Below are 10460 nucleotides of genomic sequence, written 5' to 3' on the forward strand. Positions count from 1 at the left end.
ATGCAAAATGTTGGCCTTCATTGGAAGGGGTAAGTGGGGTGCAGAACCAACTGAAGCTTGTTGAGCCTCATATATGAACTGCTGTCAGGTCCTTGGCTTTTGTACAGACTGAGCTAAGCCAAACAGTGATCAATGGCAGCAGCTCCATGACCCAAGTGAATAGCAGGAGATAAGATTCAGCAAGCAGGGACAGAATTAGACAATAGGCAATCACTCGTGCATGAAGGCAGAACCCTGACAGGAAAAGGGAGCAGAAACCACAAGTGTTGGACAACAAACTTGATAGAAGTTTATCAAAGCCAGGGATAGGGCAAACAGTCAGCCTCTCTTCCAGGCAGGAAATTACAAGTACTAGAGGGCAGAGCAGAGCTTTGATGGGAGAGGGGGATGTTTAAAGGGGACGTGAGACACAGGTTGTCCTACACTGTGTCGGGAACATGCTGCTAGTGCAGGTGGTGGAAGCAATATTTACAACATTTAGAAAGATACATGAACAGGCAAGGAGTGGAGGAATATGGACAGAGGAGTTAGTGTAAGTTATCACAGTGCTTGACAGGGATGTGGGCTGAAGGGCCCAACCGTATGATGTTCTGTAAGGGTCAGATGGGTGAGGAGTCTGGAGGAGGAGACGGTCACATTCTAAAACCCTTTTATCTTTTTGGGCCAACATCAGGACATGGAGCTGAGTGCTAACTCCACAGGCCAGATGTAAACCCATGCTGACAAGGACTGAGACGAGTGTCAGCTGATGTAACACTCTCAGCTGGTACTAGCACACAAGCAAGTTGTAACAAGACTAGACCACTCAATTTCTTAAACCTCAAACTCCCATTCAGTATGATCATGACTGACATAGTCTGGTTTCTTCTCCGTACCCGTTCTCTACATCCCTGGATAACCTGATCTTTCAAAGCTTTACCAGCCTCCACTTTAAGCTCCCCCCCCCACCCCAGCACATTAGCCAAACACCCTCTGGGGCATGGGATTCCTGTGATCCACCTCTCTCTGGGAGTGGAAGTTCTCTTTAAATGACATCCCTTAATCTTGAAACCAACTCCCTTTATTGAACGTTCTCTCCCTGGAGGAAACATCTCAAAATCCCTTGAATCATACAAGCTTCAAAAACGATCAGCCCTCTTTTTCAACTACAAAGACAATAGATCTCATTTGTGCAGCCTCTCTGAAAAGGCAACCCTCTTATCTCTGGAATTAGCTCAGTGAATCTTTTTTGGATTGCCTCGCCCCCGCCCATCCCCTCCTCTGCCCTATCAATATATCGTTTCTTAAATCAAGGGACCAAATCTGTGCATGCTTCTTTGGATGTACTGACGAGCAGTTGTACCGGCAGTGGTGAGAGCACACCTGGAACACTGTGTGCAATTCCAGCCACCGTCTAGTGGGCGTTATTCAGGCAGAGACACCGAGAGCTTCACAAGAATGCCAGCAGGAATAGAGGGTTTGAAATTTAAGGAGAGACTGGACAAGCTGGGACTGTTTTCTTGGACTGGGGAGGCTGAGCATTGACCTTATGGAGATTTACAAAACCATCAGGGGCATATGGTCGGAGTCTTTTTCCCTGGGTAGGGGAGTCTAAAACCAGAGGGCACAGGGCTAAGGTGAGAAGGGACAGATTTAAAGTCAAACTAAGGGGCAAGTTTCTCACACAGAGGGTGACAGGTAGATGACAAAGCTGCCAGAGGAAGTGTTTGTCATTTTTTATAATTACAAAATTTACAAGACATTTGGATATGTACCTGGACAGGAGGTGTTTAGAGGGATATGGGCTGAACACAAGCAGATGTGACTAGCCTGATCACACATCTTTGATTAGCCTGTGTGAGCTGGGACATGTTCGGGGCTTAGGATGTGTTCCCTTGTGCAGCATAGAGTCAGACAGAAATGAAACAAGCTCTTTGACACAACCTGCTGTGCCAAACTAATTAAACTAATGATATCTAACCCCTTCTGCCTGTACAAGGTCCATATCCCTCTATTCCCTACACATGCCCTTATACATGACTATCATATTTGCCTCCACCCCTACTCTCTGTAAAAAAATAGCCCTAAGCATCTCTTTTGAACTTCCCCTCCTCTAGTGTTAGACATTTTGACCCTGGGAAAAAGATTGCAGCTGTGTGTCTATGTCTAACAATTTTATAAAAATAGGAACATGGAAAAACTGCAGCACAATACAGCACATAAACTTTTCAGGTCTCCCCTCAACCTCTGCCACTCCAGAGGAAACGACCCAAGTTTGTCCAGCCTCTCCTGAGCCCTCCCATTTCTGAATGTTTACTCTCTATCCCTCTGAACATTACCTGTTTGTGTGCATTTGAAGTGTTGTTGGTATATCTGACTCACCCACTCCCTCTGTCAGTTCATTCCATATTCTGATCACCCTCCAGCTGACTTACTTGCTCCCTAGTTTACTATTAGATTCTTTCAAGAAAAGTAGAAAACCTACAGCACAATACAGGCCCTTCAGCCCACAATGCTGTGCTGAACATGTACTTACTTTCGAAATTACCTAACCCTCTATTTTTCTAAGCTCCATGTACCTATCCAGGAGTCTCTTAAAAGACCCGATTGTATCCACCTCCACCACCGTCACCGGCAGCCCATTCCACACATTCACCACACTCTGCATAAAACAACTTACCCCTGACATCTCCTCTGTACCTTAAACCTGTGCCCTCTCGTGCTAGCCACTTCAGCCCTGGGAAAAAGCCTCTGACTATCCACATGATCAATGCCTCTCATCATCTTATACACCTCTGTCAGGTCACCTCTCATCCTCCGTCGCTCCAAGGAGAAAAGGCCGAGTTCATTCAACCTGTTTTCATAAGACATGCTCCCCAATCCAGGCAACATCCTTGTATGTCTCCTCTGCACCCTTTCTATGGTTTCCACGTCCTTCCTGTAGTGAGCTGACTTTTCCTTTCCCTTTTTAAAGTTTATTTTATTTTTTGAGATACAGCACAGAATATGCCCTTCAAGCCCAGCTGCCAGCCATCCCCTGGTTTAATCGGAGCCTAACCACAGGGCAATTTACAATGAGCAATTAACCTACTAAACGGTACGTCTTTAAACTGTGTGAGGAAACCCACATGGTCATGTCAAGAACATATGAGCTCCTTACAGTCAGCACTGGGAAATGAAGCTGGGTTGCTGGTTCTGTAAAGCAATGTGCTGACCACCATGTTACCGTGTAAACCCAATCTATGCCCTTTAGCTTTTCATTTCCAACCCTGTGAAAAATACTGTGCACAATTTACCCTATCTATCCCTCTCATTTTACACCTCCAGAATGTCACCCCTTAGCCTCCTATCCATCAACAGAAAAAGTATCAACCCCACCAACCTCTCCCCATGACTCTGTCCCTCCAATCCCAGTAACATCCTCCTAAATCTCCTCTGGATTCTTTCCAACTTAATGACATCTTTTCTATATTTGGATGGGCAAACCCGAACACAATATTCCTAGCTTTGGAAGGTGAGGTTAGGCTCATGACAAAAGGTGTGGTATACCAAACTGGGACAGACATCATGGGTAACCACACCATCCAAGACCAGACCATGACTGCCCTGTCCGTGAAGAGTCTGTGTCCGCTTTGTTCATGACCAGTCCATGAACTGCTCGTGACTGCATCCTCCATGGCCACTCCATCTGTGACATGACCAAACCCATTCATGACCACACCATCGTGATCACATCACTCGTGATGAGTCCGTAAATTCACCGACCGCGACTGCAACAGCAAAGCCCCCTATCCGTAACCAGTGTGACTGCACCGTGATCGCATCGACCGTGATGAGCCCGTGGCCGTACCGTTCATAACCACACCATCATTGCACAATCCGTGAGTACATAGTCTGTAAACATGAACGCGCCAAGTACCCGTGTCGTGACCAGCCCGTGACCTCAGTGAACCTGACAGTGTTCGGGCAGATTGTGACTGCCTCAAATGGCTATGATTAGAAACAGAAAACTCTCAGGTGTGAGCCGCTGCCAGCTCTGAATACAAACACTCACCTCTTCCAGCTTCCTGCGCGCCCGGCCTCACAGATCAGTCACTCCCAGGACTGGGCACTGCTGGTAAACTGGCAGCATGTAGCGGCTGCCCTGACCGTGACCAGCACACACAGACAGACACACACACACACAGACACACACACACACAGACAGACACACACACAGACAGACACACACACACACACACAGAGCGCTGCAGGCTCCGCCGACAGCTGACCCGCTCCCCCCGGCTGAGAGAGGAGGGCAGAGGAGACGGAGCCGCTGACCGTCCCAGCCCCTGCAGTCAGCAGTCAGCAGTCAGCAGTCAGCTGATCAGAAACAGAGAGAGAGACACGGCAGGAGCAGTTTGTGACCACGGCCCCAGCCTCTGCTCGGTGAACGGGGCCGAGATCCTGAGCAGCCCTGCCTCTCACAACACTCCCCAGGGCCCTCACTCTCAGCACTGCAGGCAACCCTGCCCATGAAAACTCACACACACACACACACACACACACACCTTCACACACACACACTCCCTCACAACACTCCCCAGGGCCCTCACTCTCAGCACTGCAGGCAACCCTGTCCATGAAAACTCACACACACAGAATCTCACACACACACACACACACACACACACACACACACACACACACACACCACACACACACACACACACACACACACACACACCTTCACACACACACATACACACACACTCCCTCACAACACTCCCCAGGGCCCTCACTCTCAGCACTGCAGGCAACCCTGCCCATGAAAACTCACACACACAGAATCTCTCACACACACACACACAGACACACACACACACACACACCTTCACACACACCACACACACACACCACACACACACACACACACACACATACACACACACTCCCTCACAACACTCCCCAGGGCCCTCACTCTCAGCACTGCAGGCAACCCTGCCCATGAAAACTCACACACACAGAATCTCTCTCACACACACACACACCACACACACATACACACACACACACACACACACACACACACACACACACACACACACTCCCTCACAACACTCCCCAGGGCCCTCACTCTCAGCACTGCAGGCAACCCTGCCCATGAAAACTCACACACACAGAATCTCTCACACACACACCTTCACACACACCACACACCCATACACACCACACACACACACACACTCCCTCACAACACTCCCCAGGGCCCTCACTCTCAGCACTGCAGGCAACCCTGCCCAAGAAAACTCACACACACAGAAACTCTCTCTCACACACACACACACACACACACACCTTCACACACACACACTCCCTCACAACACTCCCCAGGGCCCTCACTCTCAGCACTGCAGGCAACCCTGCCCATGAAAACTCACACACACACACACACCACACACACATACACACACACACACACACACACACACACACACACACACACTCCCTCACAACACTCCCCAGGGCCCTCACTCTCAGCACTGCAGGCAACCCTGCCCATGAAAACTCACACACACAGAATCTCTCACACACACACACACACACACACACACACACACCTTCACACACACCACACACACATACACACCACACACACACACACACTCCCTCACAACACTCCCCAGGGCCCTCACTCTCAGCACTGCAGGCAACCCTGCCCAAGAAAACTCACACACACAGAAACTCTCTCACACACACACACACACACACACACCCTCACACACACCACACACACACACCCTCACACACACACACACCCACCCTCACACACACACACACACACACACACACACACACACACTCCCTCACAACACTCCCCAGGGCCCTCACTCTCAGCACTGCAGGCAACCCTGCCCATGAAAACTCACACACACAGAATCTCTCTCACACACACACACACACACACCACACACACATACACACACACACACACACACACACACACACACACACTCCCTCACAACACTCCCCAGGGCCCTCACTCTCAGCACTGCAGGCAACCCTGCCCATGAAAACTCACACACACAGAATCTCTCTCACACACACACACACACCCTCACACACACACACACCCACCCTCACACACATACACACACCCACCCTCACAATCATACACACACACACTCTCACAACACTCCCCAGGGCCCTCACTCTCAGCACTGCAGGCAACCCTGTCCATGAAAACTCACACACACAGAATCTCACACACACACACACACACACACACACACACCCTCACACACACACACACAGAAACATACACACACATAGAAACACACACACACACCACACACACACACAGAAACACACACACGCACACACTCACAGGGCTGTACTGTGTGCCCAGCAGTAACAATCCTGTCACACACAGCAAACCACACTGGAGAGGGGAGGCAGAGGGCAGATGGGAACTCTGATTTCACACACTGAGGTACAGTGTGGCATTGAACCCAAGACCAGGCTCACACCGGCTCACTCATTCATGCTGTCTCTCACTTTCTTTCTCTGTAGCTCTGTTATACTCACTGCCTCTCTCTCCCTCTCTCCCTCCCTCTCTCTCTCTCTCTCCCTCCCCCTCTCTGTCTGTCTGTCTCTCTCTCTCTCTCTCTCTCTCTCTCTCTCTCATGCACTCTGCCACTCTCACCTTCTCTCCTTGGAATGAGTTATAGAACACTACAGCACAGAAACAGGCCTTTCGGCCCAACTAGTCTATGCCAGCCCCGCTCTCACCCCCACCACATGGGAAGAGAAGAGCAATGTCCCGACACAGGCAGGGTTGGGCTGGCCCACTGAAAGCTCAGTCACCTGGCCAGTCTCATTGCCCAACACCAGGTCCAGTACAGCCCCTCCTCTTGTTGGACTGTCTACATATTGATTTTAAGACCCTCCGGGATGAACCTGACCAATTCTGCTCCACTTGAACCATTTGCGCTAAGAAGATTCAAATTGATATGAGGGGAGTTGAAGTTCCATTACAAGAACCCTTTTGTTTTTACACCTTTTCTTAATCTGCCAGCATATTTGTTCCTCGGTGTGCTAGTGGCTGGGGTGGGGGTGGGGGGAGAGCTCCTTTCCTATTTCTGAGTCCTACCCATACAGACTCACTTCCACCCTGTCCCCTCTGAGAGCTGCCGTGATATTGTCCCTTCGCTGCAGTGCGATTTCCCCCACCGACTTCACCTCCTACTTTATCTCTATTGTTTCTAAAAATAACAAAATCCTAGTACACTAAGCACCCATTCCTGTCCCTTTCTCAACTGTCTTTGTAATAGCCTCATCAATACACACATCATCCTGTCATATCACATCTATTCCTGCCTGTGTTTACTGGCACCAGCTGTGAACCTCCTGTCCTGCCCATCCCTCCACTTTCTCAGCTGGTGTTCTGGTTCACATGCCCCGCCAAACTCCCAAGTTACACTAGGAAACCTCACGGCTAGGATATCGGTTCACTTCTGGTTTAGATGTAATCCATCTGTCTCGTACAGGTCACCTCCACCCTAGAAAAAAGTTCCAATGATCCATGAACCCAAGACCCTGCCCTGCACCAGTTCCTCAGACGTTCACTGTCCCGTACTATCATCCTATTGTTGCCCTGACGAGTACTTGGTATCGAGTGTAGTCCAGAGGTCACTCCCTCCTAGGTCCTGCTCTTCAGCCTGTTTCCTAACGCCCCTTATTCTCTGTGCACGACCTCTTCTTCCGTTCTACCAGTGTCATTGGAGCCAATGTGCCCCAAACGCCTGCTCACCCTCCACTTTGAGAATGTTCTGCGCCCCTTCGAGACACCCTGGTGCCTCGCACCTGGGAGACAACACACCATTCTGGCATCTCTTTCAAGCCACAGAATCTCTTGTTCAGCCCCCTAACTATCAAGTCTCCTATCACCATTGCTTTGCCTTTCTTACCCCTCCCAGCTGAGGCTCACTTACTTTATTTCATTATCAGTGAGAACAGTTATTTCGACATGAAAGCAGAAAGATAGGTTGATTGGGGTCTGGTAGGTCGGACAGAATACAAAGGGGCATAGTTCTAGGGTGATTGGGAATAGTTATAGGGGGGATGTCAGAGGCAAATTCTTTGCACAGAGAGTGGTGGGTGAGTGGAAGAGGCAGTGACATTCAAAAAGATTCAAAGATTCAAGATTCAAAAACACTTTATTGTCATTCTAACCCTACATCAGCTCTGCAGGGCAGAATGAGACAGCGTTTCTCAGGGGCAGTGCAATCATAACATAACAAATGCAACACTAAATAATAAACATAACAATAAATAGTAAAACACAACAGCCACATGTCAGTTAAAATCAGTTATAAGTGTCCAGTGCAAGTTAAAAGTGTCCAAAGCAGAGTCAGGTGGAGCAGCTATTTCGCAGTCTGACTGCCTGTGGGAGGAAGCTGTTTAGTAGCCTTGTGGTTTTAGTTTTGATGCTCCTGTAACGTTTGCCTGATGGCAGAAGAACAAACAATTCATGGAGAGGGTGTGAGGGGTCTTTAATGATGTACTGTGTCTTCTGGAGGCATCGACTCTGAAAGAGGTCTTGGACAGAAGGTAGGGAGACCCCAATAACCTTCTCTGCTCCCCTAACCACCCTCTGCAAGGCTTTTTTGTCGACAGCACTGCAGCTGGACTACCATTAGGAGTATTTAAGAAACTCTGAGACAGCCACATGGATGATAAGAAAAATGGAGGGATAGGTCAGAGGGAAGGGCTAAATCAATCAGGATAGGATAAGAGGTTGGCACAATATCACAGACTGAAGGGCCTGCACTATGATGTATATGGATGAGAGGGTTATGTCCATGTATGGGTCGATGGGACCATGCAGAATAACATATTAGCATATGCTGTATTGGTCAAAGGGTCCGTTAGTCTGCTGCAGTGCTCTATGACCCAGTGATTCTATAACTGTTGTGAGCAGGGCAGTGGGCATTGTCTACGTGGACCAGCAAGGCTTTGGACAAGGTCCTGCTCAGGAGGTTGCAGGAAGACTAGATCACATGGGATCTACAGTGGCAAGACTGGCCTTGTAGACAGTGAAGCGGCTGGATTGTAACTCATACTGGTAACCCATGACAAGTCATTTGTCAACACACATCAAAGTTGCTGGTGAACGCAGCAGGCCAGGCAGCATCTCTAGGAAGATGTACAGTCGACGTTTCGGGCCGAGACCCTTCGTCAGGAAGCATAATTAGACCATTTGACCTATCAGGTCCGCTGCACCATTTCATCATGCTGACCCGATCTTCCTCACAGCCTCAATCTCCTGCCTTCTCCCCACATTCCTTCAATCAATCAATAAGCTATCAACCTCTTCCTTAAATATAAAGACTTGGCTCCCACAGCTGCCTGTGGCAAAGAATTCCACAGATTCACTATTCTCTGGCTAAAGAACCCGTTTCTGGTTTAAGAAACTCTTAGACGTGCATATGAATGATGGAAAACGGTAGGCTATGTAAGACAGAAAGATTGGATTGATCTTAGAGCAGATTAAAAGGCTGGCACAACATTGTGTGAAGTGGTATTCTTTTCAATGTTCTTTGTAAACCAGAGGAGGACTGAAGCAGTAAATGGCATGGTTCTGGGAAGTGCTGTAGAACAGAGAGATTATGGTGGACAGGTACATAGTTCCCTGAATGTGGTAACACAGGTAGACAGGATGGTGAAGAAGGTAATTAGCACAGTGGACATTGAGTATGGCCATTGGGACATCATGATGTCATGTTACAACTGTACAAGATCCTGGTGGGATAACATGTGAGGAAGGATATGATTAAGCTAGTGAGTGTGCACAAAAGATTCAAAGGGATGTTTCTAGGCCAGAGGACTAGATAGGCTGGGACTGTTTTCACTGGAATTAGTGAATTTGAGGTTTGAACTTATCATGGGGGGCAAAGATAAAAGATAGATGGTCATAGTTTTTCTTCCACAGAGTAGAAGCTGAAATAAAGAGGAATAGATTTAAGATGAGGGGAGAAAGATTACAAAGAGACCTGCGGGACAACTTCTTCACACATAAACAATGAGCTGTCAGAGGAAGTGGTGGAGACAGGTACAATTATAATGTTTAAAAGATATTTGAACAGGTATATGGGCGGAAAAGATTCCGAGCGGGGATCCCCAACCTTTTCTTATCCCATGGAACCTTATCATAAATCAAGGGGTCCGTGAACCCCTAGTTTAGAGGGACATGACCCAAATACAGATAAATGGGTCTCGCTCGGGTAGGCACCTGAGTTAGCATGAACATAAGAGCAAGACCAGAAGATAGGACAGAATCTAGTCCTTTCAATATTCGACAGACTTTTCAATTAGATACTCCTTCCATTTTTCTAATCTCCAGCAAGTACAATCCCAGAGCCATCAAACACTCATTATATGTTAATCCTTTCATTCCTAGAATCCTTCTCATGAACCTCCTCTGGGCCCTCTCACAACTA

The 10460-nt window shown here is 48.4% G+C and overlaps 1 protein-coding gene across 3 annotated transcripts in view; it reads right to left on the reverse strand.

Moving 5' to 3' along the window:
- LOC134356422 (docking protein 4-like) overlaps nt 1-4599 on the reverse strand; it is a 189790-nt gene extending 185191 nt beyond the window's left edge. For 2 of the 3 annotated variants that reach the window (XM_063067361.1, XM_063067360.1), the window contains exon 1: nt 4034-4599. The gene's annotated coding sequence lies outside the window, so the exon portion shown is untranslated. The remainder of the gene's footprint in view (nt 1-4033) is intronic. The other variant, XM_063067362.1, reaches the window with a different exon arrangement.
- Between the last annotated feature and the right edge of the window lie 5861 nt (nt 4600-10460).

This window comes from Mobula hypostoma, chromosome 14 (assembly GCF_963921235.1).
Source record: "Mobula hypostoma chromosome 14, sMobHyp1.1, whole genome shotgun sequence".
In the NCBI taxonomy this organism is placed as follows: domain Eukaryota; kingdom Metazoa; phylum Chordata; class Chondrichthyes; order Myliobatiformes; family Myliobatidae; genus Mobula; species Mobula hypostoma.